We start from the raw sequence: 23407 nt of genomic DNA on the forward strand, positions 1-23407 counted from the left end.
CCTTCTTAGGATCCATCCTCAATCCATTAGCTGAAATCACAAATCCCAAATACACAATCTCCTCTTGCATAAAAGAACACTTTTTCAGATTGATCAACAACTTTTCCTCTTTCAACCTTTGTAATACTTGTCTAATATGCTCAAGATGTTCTTCCTTATTCTTACTAAATATCAGAATATCATCCAAATAAACAATCACAAACTTACCCAAAAATCTTTTCAAAATTTCATTCATCAACCTCATGAAAGTACTAGGTGCATGAGTCAAACCAAAAGGCATAACCAACCATTCATACAAACCATCTTTTGTCTTGAAAGCAGTATTCCATTAATCACCTTCTTTGATTATGATCTAATAATAGCCACTCTTCAAATCAATCTTGGTAAAATACTTTGCTCCACTCAAGCAATCCATTATGTCATCCATCCTCGGCATAGGAAACCTATATTTTACTCTTATAGTGTTAATGGCTCTAGAATCAGTAAAAATTCTCCATTATCCATTATTTTTAGGTGCTAATATAGCAGGTACAACACATGGACTCAAGCTTTCTCTGATCAAACCTTTCTGCAACAACTCATGCACATGTATGTTAAGTTCTTCATTCTCTACAAGTGTCAATCTATACGATGCTTTGTTTGGAAAACTAGCTCCAGGGATCAAATCCATAAAATGACTTATACTTCTTACTAGAGGTAAAAAATTTGGAATATCATCAGCAATAATTTCTTTATACTCATTCAACAACTTTGCAATTTCTTCTAGCACTCAGTCAATACTACCATCTTTCATTCGATCACCACTGACTAGCACTCGATTAACACTATTTTCTTGCACTCGATCTCCATTGACAAAACTCGATTTTCTCATAATTATAGAAAAATAGACTTGATTCTTTTTCATTTCCTTTTCAAATTGTTTCCCATTAACCATGCAATTTTTTATAGTAGTACAATTAACCTCATCTAGACTTTTGATCAAAGGCAACAGTGTTTGTTTCTTCCCATTTACCCAAAAAGTATATTGATTCAATCTTCCATCATGTACAACATATCTATCATATTGCCAAGGTCTACCCAACAAAATATGACAACAATCCATAGGCATAATATCACACAAAACTTCATCAAAGTAATGTCCAATTTTGAACTTCACAAGGCATTCTTCACTTACCGATATCTTATGCTCATCTTTGATCCATGAAATATGATAAGGTTTGGGATGTTTTAGCCTCTACAACTGCAACTTGGTAACCAACTCTTCTGATGCTAGATTTTTAGAACTTCCACTGTCAATGATCACTTTGCAACATTTTCTAGTCATCTTACATTTTGTCTTGAAAAGAATTCTCCTTAAAATAGGTTCCTCATCACTTCCCTTATTGCATAAGGTTCTTCTCACCATCAAACTTTCTTTAGCCTCAGGTCCACTTGGTGAACTCTCAATGTCTTCTTGAATCATAGCATTTCTATTATTCTTCCCACCTTCAGAAGATCTACATTTAAAGGATCTATGCCCTTCTTTGCCAAATCTAAAACAATTACCATGAAATCCACCTCTAGAATAAGAATTACCTCTTCCTCAGTAAGAATTAGTACCTCCCTGGTAAGAATTACCACTTTTCCATTCAGTCTTACCTTTTTCATCATTCTTCCATTCAAATTTTCCTTTATCCTGCATAAAACTATTAGTTCTGCCACTTTCTCCATAAGATCTACCTCTACCTCTCTGGAATCTACCACCTCTACCTCTCTGTATTTGTTCATGCTTCTTTGTCAAGATCTCCTCAGCTTTCGAGGCATATTGATATGCTTCTTCTACACTTTCTAGCTTCTCAAAACTTATTTCATATTGTATTCCAGATCTCAATCCATTAATGTACCTTGCAATTTTCTCAACATCATCATCCACATGTCTAGATATAATGTCTATTCTATAGAATTCCTTGGTATATTCTTTTATAGTCGTGTCCTTTTGTTTCAAATATTGCATCTTTCTCAACAAGCTAACTTGGTAATCAGCATAAAGGAATTTGTTCTTTACCTTGTTCACCATCTTTGGCCAAGTTTTGATCTTCTCCTTTCCTCTCCTTTGTCTATCAGTTTGCAAGTGCTCCCATCATAATGATGCATGACCTTTTAACCTAGTGACTACAATCTTCACCTTTCTATTATCAAGATTATTTTCATACTCAAAGAACTTCTCCATATCAAAGATCCAATCCAACACATCATTGGTGTCCAATTTTCCATCATAAGGAACAACTTCTATAGCAGGCTTTGAATTTTCTCTAGACAATACTCTCAACAATATTGCTTCATCTTGGTCTTCTTCAGGTTCTTGATTAGGGTTTGGTGTTGTTACTTCATCATCACTTTCATCATCAAGATGTGCTCCTCTCCTCTAGGCTATCTCCACAGCATCAAATATGGCTACAATTTTTCTCAACTGATCCAATATAGCATTATCAACATTATTTCCTCTACCATGAACCATCTTTACAAATCAGGTTCCTGCAAGATCGTAACCCTCTACAAGTTATAGGTCAAATCTGCAGATCAACCACCCTACAACCAAATCCAAATTAGGGTTCTACACAATCTAATATCCATAAGGATGAACCTCAAGATCTGATACCAATTGATGTAGGAAAAAGGATGAATAACTAGGGCCAAAGGCTAACCTAGCAATCCAAACCACCCCGCAAGAGTTAACACAACGGAAGCAAACACAAGTGGATAGAAACCAAAGGAGGAGAAGAAAGAAATACTTTTATTGATTTATCAAAATATCTTTATACATGCCCAACTATAAGGCCTTCTGGGTTATAGCCAATTACAAATACTTTCACATTCAAAGATCTGACAGAAAATTTGCACTTTCAGTTCTGCTCTCTAATCTTCTTCCCAAAAGCTTCTTCCAAAACTTCCTCTCTTCCCAAAACTTATTTTCTAAAAGCTTTCCTAATTCTAAGCCTGAACATTCTATTTATACTTGCCAAAATAGCTTATAGATCATTCTAGAATCATTAAATAAGAGGAAGGCCAACCCAACAACAATCTGGACTCATCCCAAGAAAAGATCTTAACACAAATGTCACAAATAAAATAAATCTCGCAAGTTAGCTCACAAAATCATGTCCAAATACTGACACTCGGCATACACTAGGTAACTCAGCACATCAAGAAACACTTGGCATGTACTGAGTAACTTGGTACATGAAGAAACACTTGGCGTACACTGGGTAACTCAACACATGAAGAAACACTCAGCATACACTAAGTAACTCAGCACATGAAGAAACACTCGGCATACACCGAGTAACTCGACACATGAAGCATTGCTTGGCATACACTAGGTAACTCGTCACGTAAAGGAATGCTATAGTAACTTGGCACATGAAGGAAAATAGGTTTACTAGGCATGTGAAGAAAATAGGGTTACTAGGCACATGAAGAAAATAGGGTTACTAGGCACATGAAGAAAACAAGATTGCTAGGCACATGAAGAACTACTAGGCACATGAAGGCTAGGCACATGAAGGACTATTAGGTACATGAAGGACTATTAGGCGCATGAAGGAACTACTAGGCACATGAAGGACTGCAAGGCACATGAAGGAACTATTAGGTGAACAAAATGAGCAGGATAACAAGGCAACCCAAGATGCTCCTGCATCAATCCACATTCTAGTGTGTTGCTTGCACATTGAAGTATCAACAACCCTTCTTACAATTATGTTTCCCATCAATCCAGACTCATTTGATTTTGATGGTATGGCTCTAGATCCTCTTGTTAATGATCAACTGATCAATGTAGCTTGATCCTCAACAAATGCAGTGCCCCTAAAATCCTTTTTATTCTGATCTTGCAAATTCAATTTATTTGAAACATAACAGAAAACTAAGGCATCAGCAATATCCCAATTTGGTAACAATAAAATGTTGGATGCCTTCACCATTTTCCTCCCCTCTTCGGGGCTTATATTCTAAAATTCTTTCATCATTTCTTCTTTAGTTTGTTTCTAGATGGAAGCTTCATCCATTTTTGGATGCTTTATTTTTAAGCTTTTGCATCTCTCTTCAAAAATATCCATGTTTTCCCTCCATGTAAATTGCTGGAGAGCCCAAGATCTCATGAAACTATCATTAGCCAAAAATTGATGACTTTCCTATTCTAGCACAGGGTCCAATTCCCTACCTCTATAGTCTGCTACTGTTAGATCCAAACTTGGGAGGGGAGGTTCTGGAGGGTTGCCCTCATCTAATTCCACTTGAGTAATAAAAATACCTCCTTCTGATCCCATCTGTTCAATCTGCTCACCAGTGAGTTGTTCTTCTCCAATCCTCAAAGGGGATTGAGTGAGTGAATATTCCTCAATTTGATGCCTCTCTTCTTTCATTACCTTCTGCCTCTTGGGACCAAGTTCACTAGGTCTCTCCTCTTGGGTTGTACTAGTGGATCCCATTATTTTCTTGCCCTCATCTACAGGAGCCCTTTTATTTTGAATATAGTGTAACTAGGCTTCTTTTGTACAATTATTTGACTAGGTCCTATATTAGGAGTGAAAGCCAACCTCCTCATGACTTCTCTAGCCTTGTTAAGATAAGAATCAATAAAAAAAAAATTATTCTCATTCATAGCTTCCATTATTTCAGGGAAGTTATTCATGAGCTTATTTATTTTGTCAGCCTTTGTATTAACATTATCTAAAGGACTATATCTCTGATCAAAAAAATGAATGAATTCTAGGACCTAGGAATAAACTCGCCATTTTTCTTTTTTAGTTTCCTGCTCCTACAATGAGAATTTATTTTTTATAATGTCCTCTGGATAATATGAATCATGCTTGACCTATTCCAGCTTAATTCTATGCCTCAAGGTCTGATTAAAAAATCCCTCAGAATCACAAAAATGGGGATGGGAGATAGCCATCATATACTAATCCAAAATTTTATGCAAAAAGAGCCAATCCCCTTTAGTAATCACAAACTGATGGGCCACTATACAGGTAGGGAAAATTTGACCCTAGTTCCCTTTTCAACAAAAAAAATTCTTCTACTCCTCCTAATTGCCACAAAACTTCAGCCATTCCTACCTTCAAAGGTACTTGGTAAGGCAAGACATGAGGACTCCCTTTAAAACCATAGATTTTGAAAACTATAAAAATAGGGTAAGGAATGATATCTCCCCAATTATGTGAAACTTTCAAGTTATGGGGTTTGTCCATAGGTCTAAGGAGGTCCATTAATACCTTAGGGATTCTGGGATTGTCTCTTAATATGAAACATCTCAATTTAAAAGAAAAATACCTATCAAATCTAACAAAATTGGCATTATTTGCATCCCAAGTCATATCTACACTCCACAACTAGACTAGTAGTGCTTCCCCATTCTCTTCTCTATTCAATTCCATCTCATTACCAAAATATGTCACCCCCTTGAACAAGAACATATGCATCAATAGAGAATAGTGGCCAAAAGTTTTCTCCACTTTGCCCTTCACAATTCCAACTAAACTAGTATGAATTTCCTCAGCCAAAAAGTAGGAAAAATCAAAGATAACATCTACACTAAAAGAAGCAATTTGAACCATCATATACATAAGGCCAATGGGCATGAAATCCTACTCATCCTCACCAAAAACACGGCACAAGGTTTATGTATATTTCTATAGCCTGGGAAGTGAAAAGACTCTTCTTAAAAGGTTCCCTAGAGGCTATGGTAATTATTGGCAAAGTTCCTATTGTACTAATGTGTTCCCTCATTGCACCTCCCATAATCACATCCTTCTTTGCTTTGTATTCATTTTCTAGTTCTGGCAAATTTATTGGCACATGGTAATCTGACAATTGTTCTAGGTGAAAAACCTCTCTAATTTCTTCAAGACTAATTGAGATTAGAGGCACACCATCATTTCTTCTTACCACCCTAATGGCTTGGTCATAATTCTTGGCATGGCTTCAAGAAAATCATAATCCATGAAAACACTTGGGACTACTAGCTTTCCCAAATCAAAATTCTAGACGTTAGCATGTGGGGCAAACAAACTCTTCTCTGAAAACCACCTTTTAAATAAGACAAGACCAATTTGCATAGTTTTTGCATCCCTAACCCAGTTCCCCTTGTCATATAGGCAATCAACAATCTTAAGCCTAGGGTTTATAGAAATTAACCTTTTGACTTGTGTAGGCTCGGTGGTGGATTCTAGGAGTATTTCTAGCAAATCATCATGGGCATTTCTATCCATATAATTAATTTTCCCAAAAAATTCTTTCTTAGGAGGCATATTGATCGTAATAATAGGAACTAGAATGCTACAGAGGTTGTTTGTGAATACTTACTTAACTTTCTAGACTTATTCTTCTCTGAATCTCTGCAATTGTTCTTCGAACAGATAAGAAATTACCTCACATCTTTACCAAGCTTAACACAATACAATCAACATGCCCTTGTCCTTAGAAAAAGTGAAATCTTTGTTTGAGTGAGATTGGAAGTGATGAAATCTCTTGTATTGTACTCTATTTTTCTCACATGTGAAGCTTTCATTCATCATAAATGCATAAAATAGAGAAATACAGTGGCACCATACTTCCTTTTAAATTTGTGTCATTGATCTTTGAAAACTCCTACGATCATGGAATGAAAGCTAGGCTGACTCACATTTCCTCTTCACATGCTAGTGGTCAACCCAATAAAATAACTCCATTTGTACCTTTCCTCTAATGCTGGTATTTCAAAATGGGCCATAGATGACTGAGGACACATGTCATCAACTCGCTACTTCGCTATACATAACTTTCAAGCACCTTTCTATAGCGAGCTAGCGATAACCATTGATTTTACTTTGATCCTATGGTAGACATTTGATACAACCCTTAAAATAACAATGGTGGGTCCTCACTCGCTACCTCACTATACATAACTTTCGCACATCTTTCCATAGCGAGTTAGTGAGTATCGTCAATTTATGCTTGATCTAACGATTTAGAATCATTTACATGTTCTATGCATGGGGAGTGGGTCCAAGATACTACTCTCACTGAGCTGGCTTGACATGTTGGCACACATATATATTATTGAATTTTGAATGACATCATTTTTCCTTGACTTTTCCATGTTTGTCATTTTTAGGCATGTCGCTACCTCGTGCCATCATGTCATTTGATCTGCACAACTAATTTCTGAAAAATCACTTGTTCAAGGCCCATCTCTTTTAAAATTTCCATTACATCACAACCCTCCAACTAGTCGCTACCTCGCTATTGATGAAAACATCAACTTCTCAACTAGTGAGATAGTGACTTCCAACAGAGTCAAAACTCTAGTGATGGAGAACAAAAACACATTGATTGAAAATTTTCCAATTAATACTGGTGTCAAAGAAGGTGATCACACATATTTATGAACTTGCATGGGAATTTTTGCAATCACGTTAATTTTTAAAACAAATTGCTGCTTCCTTCAAAATTCAAGCACTGGCTATGTCACTACTGGCAAGTCGCATCAATTTTTCAATAGCGACTTAGTGAGTCATCGAAGAAACTTCAATTTAGGTGACACCATTTGTGAATTCCTCCTCGTGTATCCTTTTTTGATACTAACAATTCTGGGCTAGTTCACTAAAGCCTTCTTTAATACTAACAATCCTGGGACATAACACATGATCATAATGTCTTGATATTAACACACCTTTTATGGCACCGGACTTCATTTTTTGGCACTAGGACATAGTTCTTTGATGGTTGCTATATCGCTATAGGAAACAACCTTGCAACTTTTTATAGTGAGTACACGACATCTATTAATTCTAACAAGATCCAACGGTGGGATAAGATTTTTCAAAAGGACTCAACAATGACCCCAATGTAGGTGGGAAAGAATATTCAATTGTTGTTAAGACTTTCACGCCAAAATAAGATTTAAAGGGAAAGACCTAGGGTTTTACATAGATTTTAAAAGATATCAAATATACGAGACCAAAACCTAAAACCCTAGGGCCTAACAATAGAACTCACATCTATTTTTTTCACCATGATTCTAAGAAAAATTAATATGTAAAAAATCAGACCAACAGAATGGCTATAGATACCATCAGGATAAATCACAACTATGGATAAATCATCATATTAGAGAATTACAACTATGGATAAATCATTATTTAGAACTATTTTCACTAGTAGCTAAGATATCAATTTGAATCATACATGGAAGAAGTTGAAGAGCAGTCAATACACATCAACATCATGAGAAGAAGTGATTTGGTTAATGAATTGATTACTAAATCAATATGGAGTGATACAGAATAGCAATGAGGAATCTGTAATGGGTATTCTAGTTCCCAAGTGCTAATAAGTATGATATCTACTATGAAGACCAAAAACCAAGTGATAATATATCAATGATCATATGTATATCCAATGATGGTCCATGATTACTATGTAATAGGATGATACAAAAATTAGGAGAAGTTGTATCAATAAACATAAATAATCAAGAGGACATCAATCAACATATGACTAAGCAAAAATAAGAATACAACACTCATAACCAATATCAATATGGAGGAACAACAATATGTTATGATAATGATTAAGTGAAAAAATGACAAACTTTGAGATTTATTGAACCAATGAACCATATTATTATACTAGCTCATGCACACTGACTAGTGAGATTATTACTATTGGCATCCAATAAGGAGAATATTATATCAATAACTAAAGGTTGATTAATTATTGAATGAAAGGATGCAAATCTAATAAGGAAAAGGTGCATCTAGAAATGATCATGAACGGATACAATCTTCATTATTAAAAAATATTATACTAACTAATCTTATTGTTAGAAGACTTGTAACAGAAAGGTGTGATTAGCAAAGGAAATGAAGGGACACGAGACATGTCCCATATAATGGCACTCCTCACTCAAGGATGCAGATGTAAGAAAGCTTTTCCATTAATCATTCAGAAATACAATACAAATTATTCAAAACACAAAACAATTTAACACAAATGTCTTATATTCATTTAAAGAGGTTCTTCAAAATCTATTTCTTCTTTCAATCATTTAATCTTTATTATTCCTAGCTAAAAGAAATGAATATTTCTAAGTTTTGAATCTACATGAACAGTGCACAACTTTTATTCAATAGAGGTATGAAGAATACTCATGATAGATAGTTGTTGTCAGTACACTCCAGAATACTATTAGTTGGCTTGTTCTCGTATGTTTTGATTGTCTCCAAGTAATGAGCACACTCTTCCAAACTGCAATCTCCAAACAACAATCCTAATTAAAGACAAAAAAATAATCCCATTTAAAAGAAAATAAAATAGTTTTTCATGCATGTTTGACCCTATGTTCTGAGTGTTCCTTGGTGAGGTAGTACAAAGGATCTGTGATGTCTTCCTAGGCAAGTTTGCAAGAGGTTGGGACACAATAAATTAGAAGCAAATCCTAGTAACAAATGTATAATGTATAGTAATATATAAATCTAGAAGGATTGCTACCAAAGAGAAAAATTGATGCTAAAGATAATAATCTGATTTTGGAAGGTGAAGTAAAAGCGATTGCAATAGATGGTCTAGTACTCAATTATGAAGTATTTGCCAAGACTTCAAAAATTGTGGCAAAACATTCATATGAGCTAGTATCTTAAGAAAGAAGCCCCATTTTATACATTTGTGAAGTTGTATATTAAAAGTGTTACTCAGCATTTTGACTTTTACTAGCTTTGAGGATGAGTCTCTTTAAGGAAAAGGGCATGTTGTGTGCCTAGACACAAAATAACATTATACTTGTTTTCTATCCTCTAGCCCTAGTTCCCAAAAATACATCTCTTCTTTTCAAAATGCAATAGACAGAACCACCATTGTTTGAGTACTCTTTCTTTACAGTTAGGAATTTGTAGTTGCAATTTATCTTAGGAGAGCATGTACTTCCCATATTTTTCAAATATGGTGTTGTTTGATATTTTTATGCAATTCATTCTATGAATTTTTAAGGAACTCCTCAGAATCCACACTATGAAGGAAAGAAAACAATATTCAAAACTAAAATGAAAACCATTTATTTCATTGGTAAACAGTAGGGAACATAGTCCTCTAATGGTAGAAATGATAGCTCAAGGTGAAAAAGGCTTCTAAGGAGATGCAAGCAAGATGATTAAAGAATTTTTTCATTCTTGATAGATAGAATCATACCTCAAAAATCCATCCACAAGTTCAATGAGAGGTTCCCAAAAGTCATGCTTTTCATTGTATGACCTTGTCGCTAATGACAGATTTACTATTGAATTTAAGTAATCAAATCTTCCATGTAAACTAGACATGATGCCTGTGAAACAAATGTTCAACAATGGAACCATCTACATGGACAAATGAAAAGTGAAAACCAATGTCAAACCATTGATGGATTCCATGATTTAAACATCATCATATAGATCAAAACTATTGAGATATAAGATTTACATAGCCATTTTCATGACTAAATTGTGAGAGTACATGCAAGCAAAGTGTCACATTGTAACATTCCTGCCCATGAAATGCTTACTAGACCCCCAAGATCATCAAAAAGTGTTGTTGAAATCCTTTGTACTTGGGCATCAATCACTAAGTCATCTAGTTCATGGGAATTGGTCTGATCAGCCAGTCTCAGGGAAAACCCTCTTGGTGACCTTTTTATTCCAATTCTTACAAGCAATGTACCAGCCTATAAATTGCCTCACATGGTCAGATTCCAGAAAAATAAAAATAGAATCTCAATTATCCTTTTGTAAAAGTGATCAACAAATTATACCTCACTATCTAGCATCCATATGCTAAAGTCTTCTCTTGTCTGTTTAATTTCAGTTGCATCCCAAATACTGTTATCAGGGAACTGAGCTCCAGTTACTAAATCATTGTGAATATAATGCAATGAATTGAATTCACCTAGTTTTGGGGAAGATTTGCTTGCAAGGCATCCTAGAGAAACATATTCAGGAGAAGCCTAAAGCAACTAGAAGGAGATACTTTCCATGCCTCTATGTTTATATATTTGTCCCATTTTTATGAAGTCTAATGGTGGTTTTAAAAGAACCCCATCATTTAGGTCATAAAGAATCAAACTTTCATTTGGAGGCTCAAATTTGCATTCTAGAACATTTCAAAAATAGGAGAAATGTTAATAATAGCAGTTGCTTGAAGTAGAAAATAAAGAAAAGCATTATAGCAATTGACCTATACAGTGAAGAATTGAACATGTAAGGAAGATAGTTAAGAACCAAGATTGATGTACAACAATTAAAAAATATAGATAAAGTGTGCTTTGCCTATTGAGGTATAAGTGGCATCTGCTATTACTGCTACTATTGTTGAATGGGTGCAACTCTAGACCACCTAACATTAGATCGATGTCCTTATTGTGGTTGAACCAGAAAAAGATAGAAATTTGGAATAGGTGCATTTTGTAGCCTAATACTAGGGACAAGTTGCTTCTGATAACCAAATCCACCAGCTTGTGACAAAATTGGCATCAGATCATAAACTGCTAATGAAAACAATGCTAAATGAAGAACTTGGAAAAATTTGGAATGGTTTTCCAAGCATGACATGCTAAAAAGGGAAATTTGTTCTTATATAAGAACATAACAAATAAAAGTTGATGAATGTTGAGCTTTTCATTTCAAATTGGTCACCAAACAAAAGTTGACACATCCTTTTCTTCAAGACGAGCATAGGTGGGGCCTGCCCATCCAGCCAACTGGAAGTAAGGGATAAAATTTTGACCGAGAAAATGCACAAAGAATGATGACATCAGCAGATTTAAGCTACCAAAAAAGTTAAAAATCCAGCTAGTCACTACCTTGCTAGCTAGAAAATCCTAGGTTTTTCAACTAGTGGCATAGAGAATTGCCAAAAAACTTCAAAATTTGGCAAGATAGTATGGGTCTCATGTGGGAGTGATGTGGCAGCATCAGTGAGCAATTGAATGACAAGTGGTCACTGGACAGTGAATGCAGTAACAAGGTATAATGATGTCAGCAATCTGCAAGAGACTAGAAAAGTCAAAAATTTGGCAAGTTGCTACTTTGCTAGCAAGAAAATCCAAGGTTTTTCTGCTAGTGACATAGCGAATCACTGGGAAACCTAGAATCTAGTAGGACAATCGTGGGCCCATGTGGTGGTGATGTGGCACCATTATCGAATCAAAAATTGACAAGTGGCAACTGAGTGATGTGGTGGTGACACGTCGTGGTGAGATGAAAAAATTCAAAGGAGTACACGGTTATAGAGGAGCCACATGGAATTGAAGCATGAGAGCGTGAAGAAAAGTGGGAATACATGATGCTTTTATGCATAGCATGAGCACGTAAAGCCAATCTCAAAGGCTTACATTCTTACATGAATGGAAGACCCCATGGGCCTGAAAAGGAAATTTTAGAACTCTCTGGTGATATGCATAAAGTAAGCATATAAACGTAAGTTTAAAACAAGAAGGTCTCAATCCTATGGGAAAAGGCTGATGAAAGCATAAAGGGAATTAAAGCCTGTGTGCACATAAGGAAACTTTACAAGGCTTCTAGTTGTTCGAGAATTGACGGCCCTATATGAGAATAAAGGTAAGATAGAAGGGTCACGGTGCTATGAGAAATGGATTAATCAATATGTTAATTAATTAATTCAAATGTGGTGACCACATGGTGTCACAAGATTGGAGAGTATAAAGGGAGAGAATAAAGTGAATATAAAATGAAATTCAAAGGTAATTTGAACGTGCATTTCTTCAAATGTAGAATTTGGACAAATTTAAATGATTTATATAGTTTATACTATATAAATTTTTTAATTTTTTAATTTTAATGCAAAGACATAGGCCAAGTCTAAAAAATTTTGAACTACTATCAATAGGGCATTTTTTGTCCAAAATAGACCTTATAATATACCTTTGGAATTGGGAGAAGATAAATTTTCTAGATATGAAGTCAGATTGTGCACAGGTATTCACTAGTTCATGATGTAAGTCAATTTGTGATTCTTTGGGCATTAGTAGCAGAACAAGCAGATTTGATCATGGAGCATCAGAATTGGTTAGAGGGCGGTTTTAAAGGCTTGTTGGGATCTGAATTTGAAGAAAATCAACTTTAAATACTTTTCTTGCATTATGGAGGTTACATTGAACTAATTTTTACTTTTATCTTGAATTCACTTTGACACTAAAAATCAATTACTTTCTTTCATGATCAAATTTCTGAGATATTTTGTGCTTTTGGAGGAAAAACTGATTGAAGATTTGATATACAAGTTGAAAAAAAAGATTTGAAGGATGTTTTTAACCTGTTGAGAAGGTTTTCCAAGTGGATAGATGTCATGTTCAGATCAATTTTAGGAGTGAACTCTTCTCCTATATCTTTCTTTCTTTCATCTTTTGTAAGGGTTCCAGTTTTTTCACTGAGAAACCAATTGGTTCCAGTCTATGCAAAAAAATTTCTCATTACTAAGATACCAAGGTTTTGGATCTAGTTCTTGATGCATTCCAATACTGAGACACCATTTCTTTCAGCATATTCTCTCTTGTATGAACAGCATTAGGAATGATAATACAGATAGTTCAGATCTGTTAGGTGTTTTCATGTTTTCATTTCATGCATTTGGTTGTATTATTTCAAGGAAATGAATACAAATGAATAAGAATTTCATTAGTTTCATTCTGATTCTCATCTCCTATCTCAATGAATTTCCAATGTTTTATGGTCTTTGAACAAAGAGCCCAGGTCATAGTTGTAGTCCCTTAAGGTTGTATGTTGTTTCATTGTTGCTTATAACCCAAGAGGTTATGTAAATGCTTCAGAGAATTCAACAAGGTTGCAAGTTTATTGAGGGGGATATCATGTAAGAAGGAGGTTCAAATTGAGCACAGATGTTTATTTACAAGGTAAATAGATAGATCGTATATCTGAATATATAAATAAGTATCAAATATCCATATGTATGCATTTGATTCATGGATTTGCCCAATGGTTAAGGCACTAATCAGTTACAGGATCATTGAGTCCTATTGTTGCATATGAGGGGTTTTTTAAATTCAACATTATTAATCAAACATTTCCCCTTTCATGTTGAAAGTGATTCAAAGTTTAACCCACATTTAGCTTACCAGTTTCATGAGTCAGGTCATTAGCTGTTTCATGCTTATGAAGTACTAGTTAAGTATAGAAGATTTAGGAGTTTTCATCTATTATTCTAGATTCTAATTATGCTCATTGCACTGGTCACATAATTGGATCCTAAGATGTTTACCCACCTAGGTCTTGCAGAGCCTGAAATAGAAGAAGGGTCTAGCCTTATAGTTGGCCCGGTGTCTAAATGGCATGTTGAAAATGGGAGTTAGTTGCCCCTAGATATGTCATATTCTCATTGGGATAATTGAAAACACTCCATCATTTTCAAACACCAACATTATCCATATTAAAAGCTCTAATCATTTGGAGGACAAGAAGGGGAGCTTTAACACCTATTTGTTTGGGACAAAGTTCCAATGGTGGTCAAGTCTTAATTTCATAATTAAGAGAATTTTGAACAAAAAGACATAACTGATATATACATATATATATATATATATAAAGTTATATACTAATAAGCTAATACAACTATTCTAAAAAGACTAGATAAAAATTTTTATTAAGAGAATTTACAAAAAGTTTACCCATAGACTGGTTTGCATAAAATGTTGCATGGCCTAGTTTCCTTGATCTCTTGTGGGCTCCATTTTGAGGGGAATCTAATTTTCCTTTGTCTGTTGTGGCTGCACTCTTATCTCGTGAACCATTCAACGATCTTTTAGAAGTTGATTTAAATGCTGCCACAACCATCACTAGTTTGAGCACATGTCAACCTAATTGAAAAGAAACAACACATATAATATCAGCTTACACATAAAATTTGGTAATTCCCCAAAAAGGCACTAGAGGATGTTAAAGGCACTAAAAGTGCAATATTGCAAGTTTTTTCTAATAGATCTATTTGAAGTTCTCTGCTATCACAGGAAACGTGATAGCCTATTACTGTTTTGAAGAAATTTAAGGAAATATGCCTCTCCCACTTTTTGTGATTAAAATGTAACTTGTGGGAGAGGTACTAAATCTTGTAAATATGATGTTTTTACTATGATTTAGATGTAGGTGACAGTGAATAGAGAAAGGAAAAGTGGGTGGCTGATGAACAAATAGTGAGGGTGCACTTAGAAAGCACCACATGGTGAATATAGTGATTTGAGGGTTGGAGTGGATAAATGAGTATTGTAAACAATTGAAGGAGTGTATTCTAAGGTGTCTAAACCATGAGAAAGGTTTTGTGAAACTATTAAGGGTTTTTTCTAGAGAACCCTAGGCTAGAAACCCTTCAAACGAGGGTTTGATGAAAGAATGCTTAGATGTGAGTGGAAGTTCGAACAAATTTAGGAATCCTTCTATTTAATAGATTCCTTAAGACTATGTCAAGTTTTGGAATGTTGGAAGTAAGAGAAAAAGGAGTTTCTTTGTAAATGGAGGGCTAATTAGGCCTAGTTGTGTGTAGGAGCAGTCATAGAAAGGTTCATCAGTCATAGGATGAAAGGACTAATATTCATAGGGTTTAAAGAACTCAATAAAGGGTATTTGAAAAGGTGAAGAGGTTACTAGGTTGTTTGAGAAGTTTGGAAGTAAAGTGCAGATTACTTGCAGGACAGGCCTATTGAAGGTAGTTTTAAGTTTGAGACAAAACTAATGTTTGGTAGGAGTTGGAACTCCTTAGTTATTTTATTTGAAGGGTATTGAAGCATTGTAAGGATCAGGGGAGTCTTTGAGTATAGAGATCAAGAGTTGGTACTGAAGCATTGTGATCCTTAAGATTTCTAAAATTACAAGAAAAGGTGTTAAATAGGGCTTTTTGGAATATGGAAACATTTGTTTTTAGGGAATTGTATTGAAAGCTTGAGTTGACTCCTTGTGATTTCAATCATCATAAGTATGATGCTAAAATGGCTTCAGGTATTGAGTGTTCTAGCATTGGTCACTAACCTCATTTTCTTTGAAATTGTTTGGTGAAGATTTGCACATTAAATTGAATTTAACCCTAGCTTACCTAGATGCTAGGGTTCTAATTTTTGCAAACCTAGTAGAAGTTTTATTCTTCCAATTGGACATAGGGTTATCCAACGTAAATTAATTCAATTGGGAAACACCTTTTTTTTTTTGTAAAAAGAATGACCATCAAAGAAAAAATTGTCCTATTTCAAAGTAAAAATGTAATCACCTAACCCTAGAATTCTTATACATTCTAAAGTCTCATTTTTTTTGTCAAGAACAGGATAAAATGCAAGCAAGGTAAGTACATACTTTAGAGAATTGTAGCTTATGTTGAGTAGCATAAACAAAATCATATTATATTAATGGGGAGTCTAAAAGGAAAACACCTACCTTAGAAAAACATACTTTTAAGAGGAATCCAAGAATAAAACAAGTTGGGTTAAATGTGATGATAATGAAGACAATTAGAAGAATAATAAACTCATAGAGATAAAAGAGGAAACCCTCTAAATCTAACATCATAAACTAGAATATGGTCAAATAGTTAGAGGGAAAAATAGCAAGTTACTTTGAAACAATACATATGGATGCCAAATCCTCTCCTCTTTTGCCCCATAAATGAAGATAAATTCTATTTGTTGAAATGTCGAAGGCCCTGGTCAATTGTTACTCATTTAAATATTTTGCAACTCAAGAGAAAATTTGGGTTTAATATGCTTTAGCAAGTAAAACTTGCTAGCTTTTCTTTGGAGTGTACTTTGGGATTTATTTTGAAAAATCTCATCTTTTGTAAATATATATTATACAAAGAAAAGGGGGTCTACTATTTTTTTGTCTTGGTTTGTTGAGATTGGTTGTTCCCCATGTAATAGAGCCATGTGGGTCATTATTGAGTGTCAAGGTTATAAATTTGGGATCTGTTCTTTATATTTTGCCATTTTGGTAATGGCTATTATAGAAAATGGATAGAGGAGAGGAGTCAAGTAACCTCTAGCCTTCCTAAAGTTCCTTGGATTCTTGATGGGCCAAAGACATGGAATTTGTTAACCTATAAACTTCCTAAAGTTCCTTGGATTCTTGATGGGCCAGAGATGTGGAATTTGTTAACGTATAAACTTCTTAAAGTTCCTTGGATTCTGGTAAGGACATCAATATGATAGGAAAATAAAGATACATCTTGCTGTAACATAATACACTTACTTTTTAGAACTAAATGAATTGATTCCTTAGCTTGTCTGACCCTCTTGAACATAATGAAAAAGGATCCTTAGTTTGAGCTTCACTTGGTTTCAAGAATACTATAATATTCTCTACTTAACAAGGCTAACCATGTGAAGGTGAAAGCTCATCTGGCCTCACCCCCCTCCCCCTAACATCAATCTAAAGTACCCATTATCATCTAATTACATACTTCATTCATTCATTCATCCATTTATGAACTATAACATTCAATCAATACAATCACATAACATTCATTAATACAATATAAAATTCATTAATACACAATACTAATCAAGACTTCATTAACACATAACAATATTCATTAACATAAAATAAAAATATGTATTAATACGCATCATTCATACATAATTACTTAAAACAAAGTTCTTTCATTATCCAACAAGGTTTATCAAAGAAGATTTTTAAAACATCATTTCTTTTTTTTATTTTTCTAAGCTTTCTTAAGAAAAGCGATCATAGGAGCATCCATATCTACATCATTCTCCTCCTCTTCTGGTGCGTGTCATGTCAAATTATGATGGCTCCTTCTCTTTGGAGGAGCAGGAGGCTGCTACACTAAAGGGGGCTCTGTTGCAAGAATAAGTGAATGGGATAAATTGGCATCCTCTTTTTCTTTTTCTAAGTGTTACAAGTCTGTAATTAAGTATGAATACAACATAACATGCATTTTTCTTACCTGACAATGCCACATCATGTACATTAACATTTTGATCCACCACTGCATCAACATGTTGAACACTTGGAATGTGGTCCACTCCTTCAACATGATGTTCAACATGCTCTGAAATATTCAAAAAAAGGATACACGTCAAATTGCAATTGAAGATGTTAAATTGTATTCATAATTACATAATTAATTTCCAATAGCAAATTAATACATCCACCACTATAATGCACATCATGGCCTTCACCATGAACAGGTTCTGTGGTAGGATATGAAGGTTGCAGTAAAATGTTATGCACATTGTTATGTAGTCAATTTACATTTAAAACTAATACCAAAAAAAGAATCTTCTCAACTATTTAGTTTCATTTACTTTTCATCTGACCAATTTACCTGTGAGATATCATTTGGTACACTGGATTCTTGGGCAAGGCTTACAGATTCGTCACGTAGGCATGTAGCCACAACTTTATAGCCTTCCTTCAAGGAAATTTTTCTATCTTCATCTATGACCTCCACATTGAATTTTGTGTCGTATATTTTTTTCTTGATAACGTTAGTTTTCCATGTATGGTTTCATTAAACAAAATTGTTTGCAACATTATATTTTTTTTAAAAAATGAAATTTCATTGCTCTACTTACAAGTCGAGACTAGAGATTCATATAGCCACTAGAGCCAAGTTTGTGTTGGCCAACCTTTTCTACTCTCACTTTTGTAGCCATGGATGTGTCCTGCAATCTATGAACAATTTCAAACATCTTAAATTATATATTTACAAATATCAATAATTAGTGCATGATTACAATGTACTCAATGCTATAATGACATACCTCTTTTTGCCTTGTGCTACTTCATTATCTCTATCTTCACATAGCCTTTTCTCCTTTGCATCTTCTATTATTTCATTCCACTCCATCGGTAGAATCATAGGAGGATGGTCATACTTTGCATTGTCCTTAAGAGCCTTTCTATATTGATCCCTCACAGTCTTTATATGCTTTTCTGCTCTTTTCAGAAGTAGGCCAGTGTCAAAAATGTTTTTCCCAAATTTCTCCTCAAAAGATGCAATCAGCTAATTTTTTAATTCCATAGCTTGTACATTCCACCTTTTTAAAAACAAATAGATTGTTAGATCAATAACTTTAATATATTACAATAAATGGAAGAAAAGAAAAATTATGTAGCAATGATATGAAACTACATAGCTTTTACATATGGTGGGTCCAAATAGTCTCAATGTCATATGAAAAAAATGTTCAAAGAAAGCATTATTATCTACAAAAACATAAAATATTTATCAGTCCAAAATGAGTAATGTAAAAGTAAACTAAATTTACACTTTAAATAATAACAATTTTAAAGCACCTGGAAGCTTTCATTCTTTTAACGGAAACATAGTTTTCTTATTCAACAACAATGTCCCTTCATATGAACAAGTACTAATCACATGAACTGCTCTAGGAAATGGATCAACTATCAACTTCAATAGTACTGCTCTCTGTTGGTCTATCAATTGAAACATCATGACAATTAAATGGCAATTCTAATACTACTCTTTGTTGGTCTACCTCCTTGCCTATCTCCATGTCTCTCTATGTGTGACTATATATATATATATATATATATATATATATATATATATATATATATGTATGTATGTATGTATGTATGTATGTATGTATGTATGTATGTATGTATGTATGTATGTATGTATGTATGTATGTATGTATGTATGTATGTATGTATGTATGTATGTATGTATGTATGTATGTATTTATGTATGTATGTATGTTTTTGTGTGTATGCTAGCTTCTATAGAAATCATTTAAGTATTAATATGCTACTTCGTTGTTCATCACCTTGTAGAAATACATTACAAATAGCACATTACAAAATATAGCAAAACAAGGTTTTACCAATTCTAGTGGGCATAGACAAGGATGTTTGCATGGTCTTTGTTGTCGACAATGCACCAAGAAATACTGGACCACCAACTGAAGGAGGAGTTCGCACTTCATCATGAGCTAAAAAATAGAATATTGTTAGCAAAGACATTTGAAATGGATAAAGATCAAATGGGATACTAGTGAGAAACGTCCTCAAAAAAAAGGTAAGTGTTATAATGTTGATTAAAACAAGCAAAGTGTTACTTACACGAAGGTTGTGCGCAACAACCCTAACCATGTTCACCATGTGATTTCGCAACTAGCACACATGTCTATACAAGAACACATAAAATTAGAGATCATGATCCATAAGATACTATAAAATATTAATATCTATTGAACTTCTATTACTTCTCTAGTCAAATTATAGCTTACCTTCAAAGATTGGATTCTACGGTCCAATTCTATTCTCTGTGCCTCTTTCTCCTCACTTTTGTCACCCTCGATGATAATGTTAACAAGTTCATCAGTGTATCTTTGCTTAATTTTCTAGGTGATGAATATAGGTTCAGTACTAAGGGTAATGTCATGTAGATATGACACTTGTATTTTAGATTGCATTTGATCAGCAATCATTCTAGCTTTTTCCTATCATTTGTGACATCAAATATTAGTATAATTTCATCAAAATAACTCCAAATCCATAAAGAAAAGAACATAATAATACAAAATTTGTTTCTATATTAACATTAAAATTTACAATAATTAATGTTTACCTCTATTGAAGGTGTCTGAGATGGTGCATCCATATCGCCCCTTGAAAAAAATTAGTAAGTCTTAGAAATCAGCAGCAAAATTAAAGTAATAGACTTACCAAAAGAAATATTAATAATAAAGTAGATTGTATATGTAAATCATTTGTCTTAAGTTAAAAATTTAGTGTAACTAATGTTTATATCTAAAAAAATATTTGACATATTCTACTTAATGTTTATATGTGCACATATGGTTTGGAAAGAAAAATTTTGTCATACAAGACCCCATCATAGTTGACATTGATCCTACCTAGACATTTCATTGATCATCATGATCTTCATCCATGTCATCATCATCATCATCATCATCATCATCATCATCATCATCACCATCATCGTACTTGTCACTTTGATCATCGTCGTCACCACCACCATCTTCATCACCATCATCATCATCTTGATCACTATCATCATCTTTACCATCATCACCATGATCATCACCATCTTCATCACCATGATCATGATTTTCATTAGAATCATCATCATCATTATCACCATTATCATTAGAATGACCAAAATCATCACCATCTTCTTCTTCTTCATCACTACGTAACTGTTGTTCCTGATAATCAATTACTTCCTCTTGTGCTTCTTCAATATCTTCTTCTTTGATCACATTATAATTTATCGGCCTTCCTCTTGGGTCATGTCTAAAAAAAAATGACCAACTTGGTTTGTGTGGAACACCAAAGTAAAACACTTGCTCGCATTGGCTTGGAAGAACATAGGGCTCATCTCCGACTAGCTCAAATGACCTTGTATTAATCATAGTAAATCCACTATCATGTTCAATAACAATCCTATCGGGATCATTTTGATTTAGTCATAACCTAAACCATTTGATGGAAAATAGAACTATTTTGAAAGAATTAAAGTTTCACTCAAGTATATCATCTAGAATGCTATAGTATTGATTTTTAGATTGTTGAGGATGTATATCAGTTCTAGATGAAATATTGGTGACCGCAAAGATAGCACTTATCCCGAAATCACACGTTTTCTTTGTTTCATCTAACTTTTTTTTGTAGAATTTATAGCCATGGTAGTAAATAGCTTTGTGGTGTTTGACTTACAATTATTCAAAAATGTCAAGAATCTTCTCATTGATCTGTGAGTTGATATTAAACTTATGTCTCATGATTAGTAATCTTATGCGTACCTTTGTATCTCTTAAGCCTTATATTAGATCAAGTACTATTGGTGTAACATTAGGATCTCCATTACGATGAGATTCTTTAACCAACGATGCAACACCATCTCATGTTAATGAGTGACCATTTTCTTGAGACTATTCAATCCATACTGTCATCCAATCAAGATTGTTTGCAATATACAAGTGTAGTGCATCTCACTCACCACCAACTATAAAGAAGACAATTACACCAGTTAGAAACAAATTATATATATTGATGATGGATAAGAATTATTAAATTATAAAAAAAAAACTTATAATTACCTCTCACCCTCCTTAATCTACCTTTCCCCATTAGGTACTCCCCTTTGAATTTTTCATTATAGTTGGGATCCCAAATGCAATCTACATGGATATCTGCTACAAACTTTGAAAGATATTCACTAATATACACCATGGTCTAGTATATTATATATCCCTCTATCATAGAACCCTCAGGATGTGCTCTTTGTTGAACCAAGCCCTTCATAAATTTCAAGTGTCTCTCAACCATCCACATTGATCTAGCTTGTACAGGTCCACACAATTCAATCTCCTCAACTTGATGTATGAGGTAGTGTTCTTGAGCATTGAAAAACGTTGGAGGTAAACACTTTTGCATTTCACACATAAGCTATGGAATTTTTCTCTTCCAATATTTTATATCTTTTTTATCAATTTCTTTAGATGATAACCACCTAAAAGAGATTCAATAAGCAAAAACACATAAAAGAGATTTCAAATAAAATTATACAATAGATTTCAGATAAAAAGCTACAAATCTACGAAAAAATACTTCTAACCTCATGTATTTCCCAAGATCATATATAACTTTTTTAATACTATTGTCAAACTGTTGTGGAAGGGATAGAGGTAGGATGAACTGCAATCATTAAAAAATGATCATTTCAATATATTATTAAATAATGCAATTGGTACTACATTCAATCTTACAAATATACTGTAAATAGAGAACATGACTTGCCTTGAGGAAGGTATGCCAATCTTTTGTTTTCAACCCTGGCCCAAAATCACCTTTCTTTGATAGAAGAGTGCTTATATTTGCAGCAAATTTTGTTGGAATTTTTTTTTTATGACTTCTTTTAATGCATCACTTTGTTGCTCCATTAATAACCAAGGAAGGGCACTTGTATTTATGCAGTCTCCATTTCTGTTTGATTCAATGAATAAATTTAGTGCATGATTGGATTCATGAATGTCAGTACAAATTTTGACAATTTGTTCTCTATCACGTTTTCCATCCAACACTTTCCATAGTGTCTCTATTACATTCTTTCCAATATGCATAGCATCAAACAAATATACGATTGGGAGATCCTTGTAGTATGGCAACTTACTAAATTGATTAGAATAACTTTTCATTCCTCTAGTAAGTTGGTCATTGATTCCTTGACGACCTTCACGAGCATCAATTATAGAAATAGTAAATATAAGACAATATCAAAATACAAATTTTGAACTTCGGACGACAAATTGGACATTACCTAGATGATTTAGTCTATCGTATTCCAACTTCCATAAATGAGGTGTCATTCTTCGTGGCCTTGATGATGTCTC

This window comes from Cupressus sempervirens, chromosome 1 (genome assembly GCF_028749045.1).
Source record: "Cupressus sempervirens isolate cs-2001-9-10 chromosome 1, ASM2874904v1, whole genome shotgun sequence".
Classification (NCBI taxonomy): domain Eukaryota; kingdom Viridiplantae; phylum Streptophyta; class Pinopsida; order Cupressales; family Cupressaceae; genus Cupressus; species Cupressus sempervirens.